The sequence below is a fragment of the Mus musculus genome, chromosome 18, assembly GCF_000001635.26.
Source record: "Mus musculus strain C57BL/6J chromosome 18, GRCm38.p6 C57BL/6J".
Taxonomy (NCBI): Eukaryota; Metazoa; Chordata; class Mammalia; order Rodentia; family Muridae; genus Mus; species Mus musculus.
Window position 1 is genome coordinate 36,069,276 of NC_000084.6, and position 19,748 is coordinate 36,089,023.

General features: G+C 48.8%; 1 protein-coding gene and 1 long non-coding RNA gene across 9 annotated transcripts in view; one reads left to right on the forward strand and one right to left on the reverse strand.

Moving 5' to 3' along the window:
* Nrg2 (neuregulin 2) overlaps positions 1 to 19,748 on the reverse strand; it is a 182,952-nt gene that overhangs the window by 54,695 nt on the left and 108,509 nt on the right. The window lies entirely within an intron of this gene.
* Positions 152 to 19,062, forward strand: Gm41694. Of its 2 annotated transcripts, XR_003952633.1 has the most exons (4): positions 152 to 1,474; positions 4,636 to 4,813; positions 5,932 to 6,653; positions 14,339 to 19,062. It is a non-coding gene; the product is annotated as a predicted gene, 41694 (long non-coding RNA). The 2 variants fall into 2 exon arrangements; XR_001782447.2 differs by having other exon boundaries at positions 5,932 to 19,062.

Here is a 19,748-nt window from a genome sequence, read left to right on the forward strand (position 1 = left end):
CAGACCAGGCAAGCAGGCAGCTCCAGCTGGCTCCTTTCTGGGAGGCCTGCGAGGTGAACTCAGAGGCGGCTGCACCGCCCCCTGCCCTAAGCACACATCCCACAAAACGCTGGTTGAGGGCTGTCGGCAAGCACGCCGGGCTCCTGCCTCCTGTCTGGGTGTGGTGCTGAAAGGGTTACACAGCAAAGACTCTCCCTCTCCTGGCTCCCAGAAAGCCTGAGCCTGCGGTTTGCCTGCCTAGTTCTGCCTGAGGTGTCCCCTTACAGCCATCCTTACTAGAATCCCAGTCAAAGATCATCCTGGCCAGTCCTCTGTCTCCTTAGCAGAGGGTCCCAGTGCTTCTCAGGACAGAGGCCTCCTCAGGACAGTCTGCAGAAGGCAAGGACTCTGTCTGGGTCAAGGCCAGGAATCCTGGGGCTCCGGGGCTGACTTGGGGGGGGGGGGCTGCCTGCCCCTAGCTGTAGGCCAAACTTGGTAGGGGGAAGCACAGAAAGAGATGGTGTCCGCGTAGCAAGCTGATCTCTGGTGCTCCTGGGGCCTCAAGTGAGTCTTATCAGGGGCGACTTCAGGGGAGGCTAAGTCAGAGAAAGGGCCAGCCCCTTTCTCTCCACCACAGTAAGGCACAGTGAGTACTTGCCCTGCTTTCTGTAGCTTTGCTCTGTGAAGGAGATGCTAAGGGATCCCAAGAAGACTTCTCTAAGCCTTTGCTCCTGCAGCTTCCAAACTGTCATTCTTATGGTCCCTCCCTTCTGACTGGACATCACTTCAGTTCACTCCCTGTCTCCTCCTGTCCCCTGACTTTGGTCTCTCAGCCTGAACACTCCAAGTTCATCCAAAGTAAGCTTTCTAAGACCCACACCCAACCCCTGCATCCACCATTACTACCCACTAAATCCAAACTCGGCCCAGGCAGCTGAATCCTATCCTGCTGGGCCCCAGTTCATAGCTCATAGCTCTAAGTCTGTGTCTCTGCCTTACAGATCTGCAGGCTACACACACGCTTGCTCTCCTATCCATACCCTTGCATTCTCTAAACCAACATTCCTGTTCAGGTGGCACTCTCCCTTCTTGGCCTGACCCATTGCTTAGTCTGTCTACTTGATGGAGACGTGGGAAGGCTTCCTATGTTTTAGACGCATTGCTAGGTGTGAAAGATGTGGCTGGGTCCCAGACAGATCTGCGCTGACCTTACCACCACGGTTACAGCCTCGGTGAGGATGGACAAACAGCTGATTACACGAATAATGGATTAAGTCTGTGCTACATATTAAGATCTGTTCATTCAGCAACCACTTCTGTATGCTGATCTACGAGAGGATGGACGGAACAAGCTGTATCAAGGGAGGACTTCATAGGCAACATTTATTCTGGAGTCTGTGGAGCAAGCAGACAAAAGGAGGCAGTAGTGTGTGCAAGAGCCCTGGGGCAGGAAGCTTTGGTGCTTTTGCAAAATCAAGACAGTCAGGGTGCCAAGGTATGTGTGTGTGTGTGTGGCATGTGTGTGCATTTATGTATGAGGGTGGAGAGCGGTACACGTGCTCTGAGAAAAGCCAGGAGAGAAGGTAAGTAGCAGTCCAATCAACCAGGACACTGCCTGCCCAGTGGAACCCTGGGCTTATTTAAGAGCTGTGAGCTGTTTCTAAATGTGCTATGGAGGAGAGGGGGCGAAGGGCGCGTCCTAGCCGAGCCTGCGCGTGTCCCAGATGCCTCTTCCTTGTCCATAGAAGCAGCTTTACTTTCTGTCTGTGGCTCCCATCTCCATTTCCCCATTAGCTCAGACCTCTTTAAGGCTGTTGACTCTACTACCTGGCACATGAAGGGTTGTTGAGACCGGTCATTTGGACAACTAAGTGACTCTCCCGCTAGAAGAGAGTAGCTGAGGATAGCAGTGGGGGCAGTGGAAGAGAGCCATTCCTGGCACGGCTGTCCTGGCAGCCCATGGCAGTTTATGAATGACGCAAGTCAGACATGCCATGGAAATTCCAGGGGTGCAAGCTCTCTCCAGGGGGCGAGAGCATTCGGACACAGCCCTGAGTGGAGGGGAAGGGGGTCATGAAGATCTTTAAGGATGGGTGAGATTTCGGGGTGGGGGAGCAGATGAGGGGTTTTGGCAGAAAAAAAACAGATGCCAGGAGAGGAGTTAACTTTACATTAACTGAGTTCTCTCTGGAAAGGAGGCCTGCAATCATTGCATTTTGCAGACAAGGATGGCACAGGGTAATGAATACATCTGTCTGAGCCAGTGACAGGTTTAGTGGCAGGACAGAGCTAGGAACCCATGCAGCTCTCTCATAGCCTGTGCTAATGGTCACAACCCTACGGCTTGGCTGGAGAAGGTAGGAGAGAGTGGGCATGGGCCCTATCTTGTGGCCCAGTCGCTGGAAGTGGCACCCCTGTCACTGGAAGGTGCAGGGGAGCATGTCAGCTGTCAGCAGTGTCTTTTCCTCTCACCTACTATGCAAAACTTCTCCAGGGAAGGTGGGACTGTGGGGGCAAGGAGGTGGTGATGCAGGCATGCTCCCTCTCCTGCTGAGAGCTTGAAAATGACCTGTGAGCAGGCCTGTGGCCACAAGCCTTTCTCTTACCCCAGGCTGCTGAGTGAGTGAGCCTGTGGACAGCGGGGAGAGAGCACCCTGCAAAGCCTGTTTCACAATGGGATTCTAAAAGCAACACAAGTCAGTTCCGTTCCTGTGAGCAACAACCACACAATACTTCACTGGCTTACAAACTGTTTTTTTTTTTTTTCTCTTTTCCCCTTTTAACATCTTCCCTTCCACTTTGAGGCTGTGCCATGAGCAAACTTTGAAGTTTAGGAAAGTTTAGACTTGTTTGAGTCATGTGCAAAAATACCTTTGAGTAAAAAGAGGAAGGAGGAAAAAAAAAACCAACAATAACCCCATACTACCTTTCTTTCCGCCCTGAGACTCTGGGGTTTCAAGATTCTTACCTGTAAACATCTCCAGCAAAGTAGTCTTAGGGACTGAGCGAGACTTTGCCTCTTCTCCTTGGATTTGCTGTTCCACGGGGAGTCTTATTTAAAAGCATCGCAGTTTTATTTATTAGATTTGTGTGTGTTCACGTGTATGTGTGTGGGCATGTGTGTACGCGGAGGTCAGAACACAGCTTGTGGTAGCTGGTTGTTCTCCTCTTTCACCACGTGGGTTCCTGAGGTCCAAATTCAGGCTGTCAGGCTTGGTGGCAAGCGCCTTTTCTGCTAAGCCATCTCACCTGCAGCCTCGCCCGTGGGAATTGTTTCTGAGATGCCTCGGTTGCTTCAAATGAGGGGTAGCATTAATTGGTCTTTTTTTGGAGGCCCCTGCACCAGAAGATGCTCCCCTTGGCCCCCAAGCCATTGCTGAGCCACAAGCTCTGCCAAAAGAATTGAAAAGTTCTCAGAAAAGATGAGGCTGGCCTTACCCTCAGTCATCCCCATTTAACCCCTCCAAGTCATGAGCCTCCTCTTCTTGTTTCTGCTCTCTACCTGGGGAGGCCATCAAAGGAGGGACAGAGCTAAAGGCTACTCTCTTTACTCCCTGAAGGGCCACAGAAATTCTCATGGACCCCAGAGCTTCCATAAAGTCTGAGAAACTCACTCTTCCAGAGCCCCAGAATGTAGCGGCTCCTGGCTGCTGCCAGTTGTATCCCAAGGGGCATGCAGAGTCCAGCTCTGGCCCACCCCAGGCAGGGGCAGTCCAGGCTCTATCAGAGAGGATAAAACAGGCCTCTCCTCTTCACGGATTTATACCCTGGCCTGAAGCTTGAGCACTAGTAAGTGATAGAAGGTTTCTTGTGTCGCTCAGAGGTATTCTGGCATTCATCTCCCTTACGCAAAGGACTTTGAGGAGAAGGGCTGTGGCAGATGCTCAGGCATCTGGGCTTGGGCTCAGTTTGCCCTGACCCAAAGTTTGGTTTGTTTTCCCTACTGGGGACCTAGGTCACATAGTGGGGACATGTGTCCTGGAATCCTTGGTCTAGGAATGTGAGTGGCTGCAATGACTTGGGGACACTCAAGCTTTTGGAGAAAGCTCAAGGCTTAGTGAGCTTACTTCTGTAGCCACACCCTAGCTTATCACTCTGAGGTGCTACACACACACACACACACACACACACACACACACACACACACACACATGAGAGAGAGAGAGAGAGAGAGAGAGAGAGAGAGAGAGAGAGAGAGAGAGAGAGAGAGAGAGAGAATGCACAGTCTTCTGGCATCAGTAGGGGCTGGAGTTAGCTCTCTGAGGCTCCAGACCCAGCCCTTGGCAGCCCATGATACTCTGAACAACATCTGGCTCCCTTTCAGTAGGGGTCTCCAGGATTGTATTACTGAATGACTGAGGAAATTCATCTATGATCTCTGAGAATCAAGGGCACCTGAGGAGGGCTTCTGGTGCTCAGAGCTCAGGCCCATAGAGCTAAAGTGTAATGCCTCACCTCTGGCCTTACCCTTTAGCCTCATTCCCTTCCCTTTGCTTCCAAAGAACACAGGTCGGTGGGCTCTTGGTTATGGGGGCTGCTGTGGGTGGACATCACTGTCCCAATGTTACGAGGCTCCTGTGGTTCAGCCCATCCACTCATAGACCAAGAGGATAACTCATGCTCCTTGTTTAGTTTAGTGTCTTTTCTTCATTTTAGACCCTCTTTGGAGAAAGAAGAAGGCAGATGAGAAGGGGCAAGGCCATCTGATGAGGATCCCCAGAAGCTGGCATAGGAGAGGAAAAGCACTGGCCAAAGCCAGCACGGAGCCTCCCTTGGCTCCAGGGGCCGGGCGAAGAAAAGCCAGGCAGCAAGGGGAGAGCAGAGGAGGGGAGAGGTGAGGCTACAGACAGGCCTGGGCAGGGCTGAAGCAAGACTGAGAGGAAGTGAGAAACTGGAGCAGCCCCAGTGATGGTGTGTGTGTGTGTGTGTGTGTGTGTGTGTGTGTGTGTGCACATGCATGTGTGGTGTGTGTGGTGTCTGTGGTGTGTGTGTATACACATGCATCTGGTGTGTGTGCCTGTGTGTGTATGTGTGGGCGTGCCTGTGTGTCTGTGTGCATATGCATGTGTGTGTGGTGTGTGTGGTGTGTGTATGTGTGTGGAATGCATGCATGTGTGTGGGGAGGCAAGAAGCAGGCCAGGCTTCACTTCCAGAGTCCCCAAGGCCTGCTGCGTCTGCTTGGACGAGTCACTTTCCTTCTCTGGCTTGCTTCCCAACCTGGAGAAGTAGGGTTGGAGTACTAGATTATATTGGGTTCCTTCCATCTGAGGACTCTAGGGTTCGTGCAGAGAGGAGCAGTTACTGCTCTTCTCCCAGAGCCATGCTCCCCTATAGCCTCTTGTGTGGCTTCTTGGCTTGGCGGAAGCTCTTCCTTGTCAATTCAAGGAGGCAGTCAGGGCCTGGCTGAAAGCCTGCAGCAGGGAATCAGGCCTGCTTCAGGTGAGTAAGCACTCCAGAGGCTACTGCCAGAGTGTAGCCTTGGGGCTTGTTGCCTGAACCTTACAGAGACTCCAGCAAGCCTCTAGCACCTCATTTGCTGTGGTTCTGGGTCACGGTTCTCACTGAGGTGAGGGGTGGGAGCCAGCTCTCTCCCCCCTCCCCCCGGGATGGGGGTGATTCAGCCCATCTGCCTGCCTCCCTCTTCAAGCTAAGTGCATAATTGCATAGCAATCATGCTAACCGGCACCTATACACCAACTCCCGTGTAAGTACATAATTTATTTATGTAACAACATAATGACTTCTTTGCTGGCCTGGGGGCCAGAGACACCATTTGTAAGGGCTTAGCTACTACCAGTCTCACCCTGGGGACACATGAGTGTGTGGATCAGCAACCTGGAAGAACCCTACTTCCCAGAAGCAACTGTCTACTGCCCTGCTGCTTACACCCTGGACTAGCGGAGGTTGTGAAGAGCCAGCTTCTCAGAGTGTCTGCTTATATATCTCCACCAGCTCTGGGAGGTCAGGCGAGCCAGCTTCCATCCCTGAGAGAACAGCAGAGGCTCCTCTAGAAGAGGCAGAGGAAGACACTTCAGGCCCAGCTGGCACAATGGGAGAAACTCCTGGTCACCACCCAAGGAAACAAGAAGCCTTGCCCAGTATAGGCATCCAGGAGCCTGGAGGCCAACATTTCTCTTCTCTCTCTCAGCCCTGCCCAGCTTAGCCCTACCCAGCCCAGCCCTGTCACCCCAGGCTCAGCCTCTCCTGGGACCACAGCCCAACTTCCCAAGCCTGGTCTGGGTGCAGGTACCCATGCCATCTTTGGCTTGTTTGGGGAATTCCCAATGGACATCCTCACAGCTTCAGAGTAGCTGTGGCAGCTCTCAAAGACTGTCTTGTTCTTATTACCCAAATCCCCTCCCACCCCTGGAACTCCCAGAGCACCCATTTGCATCATAGAAAAGTGCCAACACGAATCACAAGGTGTACACCACTAGAAACCTGAAGCTATGGCTCCCAAAATGGCCTGCAGCTTCCATGAAGACCAAGCCAGATACAGAAACGAGCAGGAGACCCACAGTCCCTTTTCAGTTCAGCCAGGCTATCCTCCCTCCCTTTGGTCCTTGGAGAAGACATATTTTTCTTTTGAGCCCTGGCAACTATTTCCCTGTGAACCCAGAGCTCAGCAGGATCATTCCAGCAATCAGCCACCAAAGTAGAGCTCAGAGACTCAGGTATGTATGTCCCCAGCTATGGAAACTTTGTCCCTTGCCATTGAGCATGGCGGCCAGCCCTCTAGCAATCCTCTTTTGCCTCTGGCAGGTTGCACATTAGTTCTCTGGAACCCTCTATGTTTCCAAGGCTTGCTAATGGGTGTCTGTAGGACTGTCCACAGGGAGCAGCAACTATGTATGGCTCCAGGAGTTCTGAACTCCTGCACTGGGCCACTGTGTGCTTTAGAAATTCTTGCAACAACATTTAATCAATATCACCACCCTCATGACAAAGAGAAGGAGATGACAAAGCTGACTTCAGTGTTTCTCAAAATCTGTTCTCTCTACCTTACTTCTGCCACCCAAGCTCCTGGTAAGGGTGGTTCCCTCTGTGCCAATCTGGAGCAGCAGCCTTTGTGTGGCCACCACAAGCCCCTGTCTAATTGGTTGCATGGTTTTGGGGTTCTGACTGATGTGCAGCTGAGTGCATTCTGACATACTTTATACACAGCTCTCCCCTCTAAAAGATTCTGCATCTCCAGGGCCACCAGTCCCATCCCTGGGCCCAGGGCTCCTCAGGTAGTCTTTCTTATGCTTTGCAGCATGCAGGGTGCACGACCCATTCCCCTCTCCCCGACCACCCCTTCTGCTGCTTCCGTGTCCAGTGTGATAGCACCTGCCCAGCACCTGCTTTATAACCAGTTTAGTCAGTGCAGGGAACTGCAGGATACAAAAGGTCTTGTCTTCAAGGACGGAGGGAGGACCACACTTAACACAGGGAAGCACAGATCTGTTGGGAATAGGGTGTCATCTAAGTTGCTGCTCCTGGGAAGCTTGACCAGGTAAGGAAGGGCACGAGCATTGTGAACTTTCGGTGGAAGAACAGGGAAGAACCTGTCAGAAAGGGCTGGGGTCAGGCTGTGAGCCAGGGATGAGAATATGGAGGTCTAAGAGAGGTGTGCTAACTTACAAGAGACACTATGGCACCTCAAACTCCACTCCTTTGCCCACCAGCCTTTCCCTATCCCTACCACTTCAGGACTAAGAAAGCCACACATTGGCAGGGATATTAAGGCCACCTCACAAATGGAATGTCGTGCTGCCTTCCTCTAACGGCCCTTCAGGGTCCCACAAGGAACATTGCATCTCCACAGGCACAGTTACTCCCCAGCAATGGCTTCGTGGACCAACTGTGGCCAGATTCTCCTGGTCCCTCCCACTCCTTTTGCAGTCTCTCTCACCCATTCATTCAAACCCTTTGTACCTTGAGGCCTCGTCCCTCCTATGAGAGCCCTCCCACCCATTACATAACTTTGTTTGGGATTATTTTTGCCCAAAGGTATGAACTGCATTTCTGCATATTTAAACCGTCCTTGATTCATTCCTGACTGTTTCTTAAATCTGTTTGCCCAGGTGCCCGCCCCACCCACTGGCTCTGAGGCCCCTGGGAACATGCCCACATTGGGCTCAGCTTGCCCCACAACTGTCAACTACTCTACTCCAGAACCAAAGGAATGAACACGGGGCCGCACTGGGTCCCTGTTCAGGAGACCTTAGGCCACAGTAGACCTCAGGGCCCACCGGGCCCACCACAATCGGGATTTTTTCCCTCACACTCTCCACTCTCCTCACCAGTAAGCTCTATGGAGCACTCAGTCTTCCAGAGTGCACCCCAGCTCTCTGGCTTCAGGGCGTGGCTTCCATAATCCAAGGGCTTGTGGGGAGGAAGGGGCAGTGGGAGGGAAAACATAATACTAATTAATGGTTTGTTTCCTGCTAGCCTCTTGCAAATAGAATGGCTTAATGTAATTACTGAAGTAGTTGCGAGGGGCTCTGGCTGCATTGTAAAATAGTTATCTGACAATCATCGTTTAATTTTTAAGAGCTCATTAACAAATAGGCTGTGAATGCCTTTCTCGCCTCCTCTCCTGCTGCGGAGTCAGGGTGATTTAGTGAGCGAGGACAATGAGGTGGTCAAGGCCTTTCTGTCCGGGGTCACCAGTTGGAACAAGGATTCAGCTCAGCAGTTGCAAGGCTCCGAGAAGAGCTGGCGCCAGTGGCACTGTCAGGGCACGACAAGCTCAGTGGTGGCCAGGGCCCCCCAGGTCCTGTCTGAATTCCAGTGCTATCTGATGTAGGCCCCAGATCTTCGGGTCCCCAGGGAGGACCCTGACCTCCTCAGAAGAAACTGACTGCCACCCTGTACCCTGTGCACTGAAGGCCCCGCTGAAGTGTGACCCACTCAATTACTGTACAGTAGACACGTACCAGGATGGGCCACCTCACCCACAGGCATGCTCTTCGAACACGTGTGAGCCTCGCTGGCTCATGAGCAAGCAGCAGGGATACGTAGCGTTTTAGATTATGAAAGGCGTGGGTGGTCAGCTCCAGATAATGGGCTGGTTAAAATGAAAGGATGGAGGTGAGATCTGCTTCACAAACACAGATGCCGTGCTATAGGGGACTTTCTCCTGGAGCATGGGATAACCTAGCAAGAGTGGGAACTAAGGGGTAAGTTCAGACCATAAAGATTTTTATCTTGATTAATATAAAAGTCGTGTGAAGGGCCCCATGGGAGATAAGGCTGTGAGACGTGGGGTGTGGGGGGGCGGGTAGGGGGTGGCCATCTGTGAAGCTCATGATAAGAAAACAGGGGGACTGTGTCATCACGGGGGCTGAGTTGCAGTCATAAGCTACTGCCTTACTTGGAGTGCTTGCTGTATGGGTGGAATATTAACCCCATCCAGAAAGTTCTGAATTACAGTCTCTTGGGTGAGGTTGGAACATGGTATTTATTTCTACTGATGCAGATAGTATATGAAATATCTTCTGAAAAAGAACTGGCCCTAGCAGTGAGCTGGATGTAAAGTGAATAAGTAAAGTAATTAATTAATTGAAAAAAAGAAAAAAAAAAAAAAGAACTGGCCCTAGAGAATTCAGTCCTCACAACTCAAATTGGCACTTAAAGCTCTCTAGAACACGCCCCTATCAACAATGCTCCTCGTATTACTACATTTTAAACTAATTGCAGTATAATTCATATACCATACAAATGTTCCACGTAAAGTGTATAATTCAAAAATTCTTGCCTATTTATAGAACTGTGTAGTCATCACTACATAAATCTTCAGACAGTTTCTTCACCCCTAAAAGAAACACTACATACTGTAGCAACTGCTCCAGGCAGTCAGTGATCAACTCTCTATGCATTTGCCCCGGTTGGGATAATTTATAAAAAACACATTCCCTTCTTTGGTTCACATCTTCCACTTGGTATAATGCTTCCAGGGCTCATCTGTGGCGTGGCGTGGAACAGCACTTCATTCTTTTTACTGCTAAATAGAATTCCACGCATGGATATTATCTATACATTGGTGTTGGCAGTATACAACCCTTCTGCAAACACTTGTGTCTCGTTTTCTAGTGGCATGTGTTCTTATTCTGAAATCCACCTGGTAGTGTGATAGCTGGCTATGTGGTAACTCTGTTTACCTGGCTGAGGACCTGCCAACCTGTGGGCTTCCTACAGCAGTCAGGACATTTACATTCTCATAAGCTTTCTGACTTCCCCACATCTTTGATATGCTATTACCTGATAGTTTTATTCTGTTATCTTTGGGGGTATAATGCTATATATATGTATGTGTGCATTATTTTACATCTATATGTAAAATTTAAAAAAAATTGTACATGCCCATTTTAAAATCAGGCCATTTATCTTTTTATGATCAAATTGGAAGAATTCCAACTCACGGTATGAAGATCTACGGCTTATTTTTTTTCCCAAGAGCTTTGCATTTTGAAGCTCTGTCAGGTCTTTGGGTCACATAGTTAGTTTTGTAAATAGTGCAAGGTGTTCTTTTGTAGGGGGTATTGCATTAGCTAAGCCCTACCGCTAAAGTGATTAGAGTTACAAAATACAATGGCCTCCAAGTAATTACGTGTGGACTGTGTTCTGGGAACCACTGAGCTACAGAAGAGGTAGGTAGGCTGTGTAATGGGTGAAAGGGGTTAAATTCTGTTGATTGCTGGGTGTTGGGGTACAGTACTCAGGAGGCAGAAGCAGGTAGATTTTTGTGAATCAGAGGCAGCCTGGACTACATAGTGAGCTTCAGGTCAGCCAGAGCTACATAGTAAGACCCTGTACCAAACAAACACCCCAGTGGTCACTGCAAGAGACTCAGAGATGAAGGAAGTGGCACCAGGTGAAGCCATCACACCAGGTGATGAAATTGATGTGCTAAGCCACAAAAGGCTGAAGATGCTCTGCTGTGCAATGACTGCAGCCATCCTTTCTGTGTCACCTACAGTGAAAACCTGCATCCACAGAGCAATGACTGCAGCCATCCTTTCTATATCACCTACAGTGAAAACTTGCATCCACATTCCTTGTTCTGTTCAGGGCCCTTAGGAAAGTAGAGAAGGCATTGCTGGTTTTGTAGAACGAGAGGAAACTGGGGGTCCAACATGAGCCTGGGAAGCATCCATACAAAGCCTGCAATTTTCAGCATCAGTGACTAGACACTGATAGGAGCTGGGCGAGCAGGGGAAGGCTGCCTGAAGACTTCAGAAAGGTTGGGTTGAGCTGCCAGCAGGCTATGTTGAGCAGACACCTGAACATGTAGCCGAAGAGGTCAGAGTGGAAGGCAGAGCTTTCAGAGGGCACCATTAACATCACCAGGGCAGAAAAAACAAACAAACAAACAAACAAACAAACAAACAGCCAGTGAAAAAGGACACAGAGGAAGGCCAAGCAGAGCCACCTGGGAAGATGTCCGTAGAGACCAGGAAGGAGCCAAACTGTGGATGTGAAAAAGCAGAGGAGGGGCATTTCCGAGACCTAGGTGAGCCAGTGAGTAACATGGCTGTACAGCCAGGGGAGTGGAAAGTCTAAAAGGCGGCCAGCCAGCGGGTGGAGGGAACCAGAGGCGGCAGGGATTTAGGTGTGTATGTGTGTGTGTGTGTGTGTGTGTGTGTGTGTGTGTGTGTGTTGCAGATCTGAAGAGTTGCCCACGAGGGTTGGACTTCAGTGGCTGAAGGGAGGGACTGGAACACTTGGAAGCAACCTTTGTTTTGTACGGCAAATAGCCTCTCTATCCTGACAGAGAGAATGTTCACATAGGTTTTATGCAGATGCAACTGTTCTTGCTTGTGGAAGCAGGCCCAAGATGCTTCTGACATTAGTAGCCTCCCAGGGCAAGGGAGTCAGGCCAGCTTTCTTCAGTCTGAGCATAGGTCAAGCAGGCAACGCTGTTAGGTTGGTCTCTCTCTCTCCCTCTCTCCTCTCTCTCTCTCTCTAAAAAATTCCCCCCTCTTCAGGATCTCATGTATCCTGGGCTGCCCTCTAACTTTTTATATAGCCACAGATGGCCTTGAGCTTTGAATCCTCCAGCATCCCCCTCCCAAGGGCAGGGATTCCAGGTGTGTACCACAACCCCGGATTTATTAGATGCTGGGGATCAAACTTAGGGCTTTGTGCATGCTAGGTGGGCACTCTATCCACAGAATACAGCCTCAGCCCTCAGAGCTCTGAGTCTGTGCTTATCGTCAACATATCAAGTGTTGTGTTACTAGCCCTCCCCACTTCTACCACTTAGGCCTCCAAAGCAGGAAGTACTTGCCAGGGACCCCATCCTATGTTTGTCTTGTGTGCATTGGAAGCAAGAGAGAATGACCTGCGGAGTTCCTTGGAGCGCTGCAGTAAATGATACTCTGGAGAGAGGCGGGGCCTTGGAGGTGACAGGATGAGAGATGCAGTGTTAGACTGATAAGCATCTTTGGAGAAAGCTGCAGAGCCCTCCCTCTTCCATGTCCTAGGTTCTAAGGTTTGGTTTGTGTTAGGATGGAGGTGGGGAGAGAGTTACAGGCTAAGCATTCAGCTTTGTGATAGTACAATTCTACTGAGCAGGGCTCTAACATGCAAGCTAGGGATACAGAAAAACAGTTATGTTGAAGGCAGTCCCCAGCTGCCAGATTGAAAGGCCAGACATATGGTCTCTTACTTGTATTTGGCACACAAATATTTGGGAAAACAAAATTGAATTAGAAAACCAACACAAGGCTCTAAAGGAGAAACAGTGGATATTACCCACGAGATCTTAGGGAACCACTCCAGTGACAAACACGCCGCTGACGTCACCATATGGAGTGCAAATCAAACGCAATAACTGAACAAGGCAGGGACGTTATGAGGAACAGCCAAGCAAGACTCTCACGAAAAACCAGAGATGCTGGAGGGTTGCGAGGTTCAGAGTTCCTCAAGTTTCCTTTTTATAAACTTGCTTAGGCTTATGACCAAAATGGACTCTCTAGAAAACAAGTGTCGAAGCAGCAGTGTGGAAGTCATAGCAGAGGAACAAGACCCCCCAGGGGGGCATCCCAAACAGGGAGGACAGCACAGGTGAGGGGTCAGAGGCATGGATGTGTTTTCTGTGTTGAGGTCCAGTGAGGACTGCAGCTGAACAGCAGGGAGCCTTAGATCTATCCCCCATGGCTTAGAGGCCAACCTAGGTGTCTGCGTCTTGTTTTATATGCTGAGGGGAGTCCAGGGCAGAGATTCCCATTCCTGTTCACATCTGTGCGGATCAAATGAATTAACCCAGGTTAACTTCCTGCAGCAGAGCTCAGGGTTTATTATTATTATCATCATCATTGCTGTGGTTTGCCTCTCAAAGGAGCCGAGAGGGTCGCGAGGACAGACAGAATGACATCTTCCAGAGAAGCAGGCAAGTGGAAGTGTTCAGCTAACCCAGACTTCTAGGGTCAGGGAAGGTTCCCCAAAGTAAACCATGACCTCTCTGAGTCCTTGAAGATTAATCAGGGGAAGAAGGGGATATCTGGAGTGGAGGCTGAAAGGAAGAAAGAAAGTTCCAGACAAAGGCAAGAGCGTATAGTAAAGCCGTAAAGAAACAGAGGGTGTTGTGACTAAAATAAATTCCATTACTATCCCCTGAGGGGGTGTCTATTTTGAAAGCAAATGGCAAAGTGATTATAGCTGTCACACAGCAAGGTTGTACCCTACAAGATCAATAGGCAAGAGTTAATGTAACCTTTAATATGTATCAGTAATGAACAAGTAAAATTGGAACTAGAAACACATTTTCAGGGAATGGGAAGATGGCTCAGAAGGTAAGGGGCTTGCCATGTAAGCTTGAGGACCTGAGTTCTATCCCCAGTACACACATTAAAAAATAGAGCTGTCTGCAGTGGCACATGTAAGCCCAGGGCAGGGAGGCAGACAGAAGGACCATAGAGCTGGCTGGCCAGCCAGGCTACCTAGCCTGGAGAGCAACAGATTTAAGTAAGAGATCTGGTCTCAACAAATAGGATGGAAAAGTGCTGTTGATATCTGGTCTCTACACATGTACACATGCAGATGTATGTGCATCACTCACCCTGAAGTTTGTATTAGCACACCCCCAGCCCCCAAGATGAACTACTTAGGTATAAATCGAACAAATGGTGTGCAAGATCTGCATTAGTAAAACTATAAAATCAAAGAACTCAATATAGAGAGCTATGCCGTGTTCAAGCATAGGTGGGCTCACGATTGTCAGCATGCTGGTTCTTTGTAACTTGATGTATACAGATTCAGTGGTATCTCAATGAAAATCTCAGGAAGTTGATTCTGTGGATATGAACAAATTGATTCTGAAGTTTATATAAGGATGGAGATATATGTATATGTATATCTATATATCTCCTAGGATAGCTGTCCCATACTGAGGGAGAAAACCAAAGAGGATTGACACAGTCTGACTTCAAGACTTACTGAGCAGTGATAGAAACCAAGGCCCAGCAGCACTGGTGTGAGAACAGATCAACAGGTCAGTGGAACAGAGTGGAGACCCAGATGCAGTCACTCGACTAGCAGCAAAGGAGTGGAGAGAGCCTTCAGTAAATCATGTTGGGACAAGTTCACAGCCACCTCCAAAATGATGAATCTGACTGACTTCACACAAATTCACTCAAAGTGGACTTCAGACCTAAACGTAAAATTAAAAGCTACGCAGCTGCCAGAAGGCAACATGGGAGAAAGTACAGACGACCTGAGCTTTAGCAATGACCTTCCAGCTATAACACTACAAGCATGATCCAGGAAGAGATGATTGAAAAGCCAGACTTCACTAAACATTCGCTTTTTAAAAGACCACGAGAGGGGATGGAGAGATGGCTCAGTGGTTAAGAGCACTGACTGTTCTCCAGAGGTCCCAAGTTTAATTCCCAGCAACCACATGGTGGCTCACAACCATCTGGAATGGAACTGATGCCCTCTTCTGGTGTGTCTGAAGGAAGCTACAGTGTAATCATATATACATTAAATAAATAAATAAATAAATAAATAAATAAATAAATAAATCTTTAAAAGACCACAAGGAAAAAATCTGTACACAAGGGGGGTGTTGGCAAATCACAGCCAGTGAAAGAACTGATAAACAAAACAAACAAACAAACAAACAAAACCTCTACAATTTCAACAATGAAAAAAAACCAAATAATTGGCTAGTGGGTGAGATACTTCATGAAGGAAGACATGCAGGGTACAAAGAAGCATTTGAAAAGATGTTCCAGGACCAAGAACATAGCTCAGTTTAGTTCTAGGCTTAGATTTTGCATAGCATGTACTGGATTTGACCTACAAAACTGTGGAAGGGAGAGGGATAAGGAGGGAGAGAGAACCACGTATCATGAGGCAATTGCAAATTCAAATGATAATGAGATATCACTACACATCTATTAGAATGGCCAATCTCCAAAATTCTGACACCACCAAATGTTGGCAAGAATATGGAGCAATAGAAACGCTCATTCATCCCCCTTATACCAGCAATTACATTCATTTCCTTGTTAGTTATTCAAATGAGTCAAAAACATATCCACACAGAAACTGTACACAGATGTTTGTAACAGCTTCCTGTATCACAAGACTTAGAAGCTCTCTCAATGCCCTTCAATATGTGTATAAATAAAATATGGCTCACCCAGATAATGGTATACCATTCAGTGCTAAAAATGAGCTACTAAGTTGGGTGGTGGTGGTACATGTCTTTAATCCCAGCATTGCAGAGGCAGAAGCAGGCAGATCTCTGTGAGTTTGAAGCCAGCCTGGTTTATGGAGCAAGTTCCAGGATAGCAGAGCTACACAGAGAAACCCTGTCTCAAAAAACAGAGAGAGAGAGAGAGAGAGAGAGAGAGAGAGAGAGAGAGAGAGAGAGAGAGAGAACCATGAAAAGACATAGAGGTCACTCACATTGCATATTATAAAATGAAAGAAATACAGTATGATGCTAATTTATGGTATTTTGGAGACAGTAACAAGTATAACAGTTGTCAGAGGTTGGGAAGATCCAGAGCACAGGGCTTTTAGAGTACCAAAACTGTTGCACATGGTAAGATGGAGAACATATGTCATTAAACATTTGTCTAAACTCGCAGAATACATAGCAAAAGTGGACTCTAGTGTAAACTCTGGCCTCTGGATGACAATATGTGAGTTGTCACAAAAGCACTACTGTGATGTGGAATGCCAAGAAGAGAAAGAAGTCACACACGTGTGGGGGCAGAGAGTGCACAGGGGCTTTCTTGTTTTCCTGTGAACCTAAAATTGCTCTAAAAATAGTATTAAAATATTTATTTTATTTTGTGTATATGAGTGTTTTGCTTGCATGTATGAATGTGTACCATGTGAGAGTGCAATACCTACAGAAGCCAGAAGAGGGTGCTGGATCCCATAGAACCAGAGGCACAGATGGTTGTAAGCTGTCATGTAAGTGCAAGAACTGAAACCAGGTCCTCTGAAAGAGCAGCAAGTGCTCTTAGCCTCTGAGTCCTCTATCCACTCCTTCCAAATACAGCTTTTAAATGAAAGAAAACAGGCAATTGATGAGTATGGAGCCAAGGCTGCAACACAGACTCTAAGCCTTACTGAAGTGTAACCCAAGGACTCCAGCATGTCTAGGATGCCTATGGCTAGACAAGACAACCTGGAAACACAGAGACATGCTAAGCTGGAGCAGAAATAGGCTAGAAGACTTGATACACTGCTTGGCACCATCCCTGCTTGGGATGGTGCCATCCCATTAGCTAGTCCTTTGGCCTCAGGCAGGTCATAGTTTTCCCTCTAACTGTAAGGGTCTATGTTCCTCATGCCCACGAATGGCTTGGAGGCCTTATGCCCTCAGCAAGCACCCTGGCAGCGCTTGCCTCTGGGCCTGTGCTCTGGGACCCAGAACTTGGAAACTCTGGCTCTCTGGTCCCCAAACTTGACAAGTAACCCCTGAAAACCACATGGGCAAACTCAGAGCTCCTGTTGTAATTCATAAGGTAAAGCAGACAGTAAAATCCCGAGTGCTGATGGGATCGCCTTGGCTTTCTGAGGACTCTCATCCTTGGGTCCCCTTGGCTTTCTAAGGGAGCTGCAGCTCAGATATGTAAGATCTGCCCAATAGAGAGGGTGCTGTGCCCTGGGGTCGGGTGGCTTGGTGGTGGGACAGCATTCTGGATGGTCATTTGCCTTTCAAGCTAGTTGCCAACAGAGATAGCTGCAGGGTCCAGCATTCCACAGGGACACTACAAGGCCAAATGAAGCCTCGTCCATCCTACCCTCTGTTGCCAGCTCCCATAATGCTGTGGGCTGGGTTCCCAGTGGATCTTTGAGGGGCCCCATCCTGGGAAGGGGAGCCACCCTGGCTGTCTCTGCTCAGGAGTCTCTAGTGGGTTTCCCTTTCTTCAGATCAGGATTGGACAAGCTTTAGCAAAACATCTTGGTGCTGACTAAATCAATTAGATTCTGACAAGAATAAATCTTTTTGGTTTGTGAAGACAATATCAAAAGTGCAGACTTTCTGGTAAACGAGAAAAAAAAAAAGGACAAACCCTGAGTATTTTTCTTAAGGGTAGTGAATTATGCCCTCCTTGTTGTGTTCTACAGAGGAATTACTCAACCAGCTTGCTCTGTTTTAATTAACCCAGCTAATAACTTCCCTGCTGGATTCCCTTGTTCATAACTTCTTGGTTTCACATAATAACGTGTTTGTTTCTTCCTTTGTGCCCTAATGAAATGATAATAACCTTCCCTGTTATCCATTTCATCCGTAATATCCGGAGATTTCATAAATATAAACCCTCTTTCCATCTGCTCTCCTTCCCTTTAAAGGAAACATTTCTGTGTTCTCTTTCCCTGTCTTCTTTAAGGATGTTTAGCTAATCTCCCTTCTCCAGGAAGAATCCCTGTGTGGCTTCCCCAGGCTGACAAGGCTTGGCACAGGCTTCCCGGGGAACACAAGGGCCTGGTGTTGCTAATGTCTTTTGGGGTAGAAGAGTAGAGTGAACACTGGCTTCAGGATGTTGAGAAGAGCTTCTTGCCCAGGTTTTAGGCAGGTGGGAACTGGTTAAGACCAGGAACAGTGTACAAGAAGGGCAGGAGGAGCAGAAGTGGATCTGAGATCAAGGAAGACGTGTAGTTAGGGAAGGTATTCAGGGAAAGTAGAGCTGGGAGTGTCCATTAGTGCTCAAAGTGTCACTGCACTGAAGACCTACTGTGTGACTGTGTGACCTGCACACAGTAGGCCCTTCTCTTCCTTCGCTATGCAGGTATCATCTGGACTGGGGACCCTAGTTCCATCCCTAAAGAGTCCCATACTGGTGGTACCTCCCAAAGCACCAACAGACCCAGGCCCTAAGGATGTATGTTGACTGTGTCTATCCTGAATGTCACAGGGAGGGGAACATGCAGCTAAGTGGCAGGCAAAGGTACTCCTTCCCTGTGAACATGACTTTTGCTATCAGCTAACCTAGAGGCCCTCCAGTGTAGTCCCTGGGGGTTTTGTCCTAGAACAACAGCTCAAGCCTTTGAACCAACCAAGCTGAAGGAAAAGCAGAGACCTAAAAACCCAATCAGCCAAGAGAAATCTCTCTGAGGTCGCAGGGGTGTCAGTCAGCGAGCGACCTGTACAGCTCTTGGGGTCAGGTATGAAAGCTCTGTAGAGACCTAAGGCTTGTGGAAGATGGCTGGGTCCAGCTCTAGCCCACCTTCTGTCTACTGCCTAGTTGGCACAACACACCACCATGCCTGTTTACCTAAAGGGTCTTCCTAGGAGCCCATGCTTGGCTATCAGAAGCCAGCTCCTGCCAGCTGTCTAGGCCCATGCTGGCTAGGCGGGGCAGCCTTGCTTTATTTCTTTCTATTTCATCCAGCCACTTGTGCCCAGCAGGCAGAGCTACTATAGCCATTGCAGCCCCTCGGTTGCCTCACTGTCCCTCCATGCCAGCAGGATGTGGAGGCTGCCAAGACTAGCCTCTGACAAGGGAAGGGGACAGGAGGACCTTTGTCACCCAAAGCAGCTTTTCTCCTTCAGGTTCCTAAGAATAAGGGGTCCTGCTCTTATTAAGCATGCCATGGCTGTTCTGCCAGGCTCCCTGGGCCATCTTGACTTCCTGCATTAATATTTGATGTGTGAGTGCTCACCAGTGACCACGACACTGTGGAATCTACAAGGAGGAAGTACCATGGTGGGAGCCCCGGGACACATATGCTCAGTTACATATGGTCTCATTGGGGTGCCATGGAGGCCAGTCCTCGATTCTCAACAGTGCAGTGAGTTGCAGTGTTTTGTTGATGTCCTCAGTGGCCTAGACTCCGGCTCCGTGGTCAGCCCAAAGGACACAGGCAAAGCTGCCATCAACTGCAAGTGAAGGTGAGCTTAGGAGACTAACCCTAGCCCAAGGGGGCTGAGAATGCCCGGGAAACCTTTCCAGAGACAGAATCCCCATGCTAACTCCTTTGGGAAATTGGACAGATTCGTACAACACTCTTTTCATTCAAAAGAGGGTGTGATAGGCCCCATCCAGAGAGGGCGGGCAACCTCTGAACTTACCTACCAAGCCCATTCCAACCAGACGATCTGCCAGGCAGTTAACACACATAATCTGTGACCACGAGAGGAAGAAAAAGCCACCCTGGTTCCAGAGGGATTGGAGCCCAGGGCTTTGTGCCAACCACCTACTCTCAAGACCCAACTGGTAAGCTGTCACTACTGCAACCCAACTTTCATTTCCCTGCAGAGTCAATATTCTCATATGCTCTTGAGGCCAAGAAAAGCCAAGGGAAAGGATGTG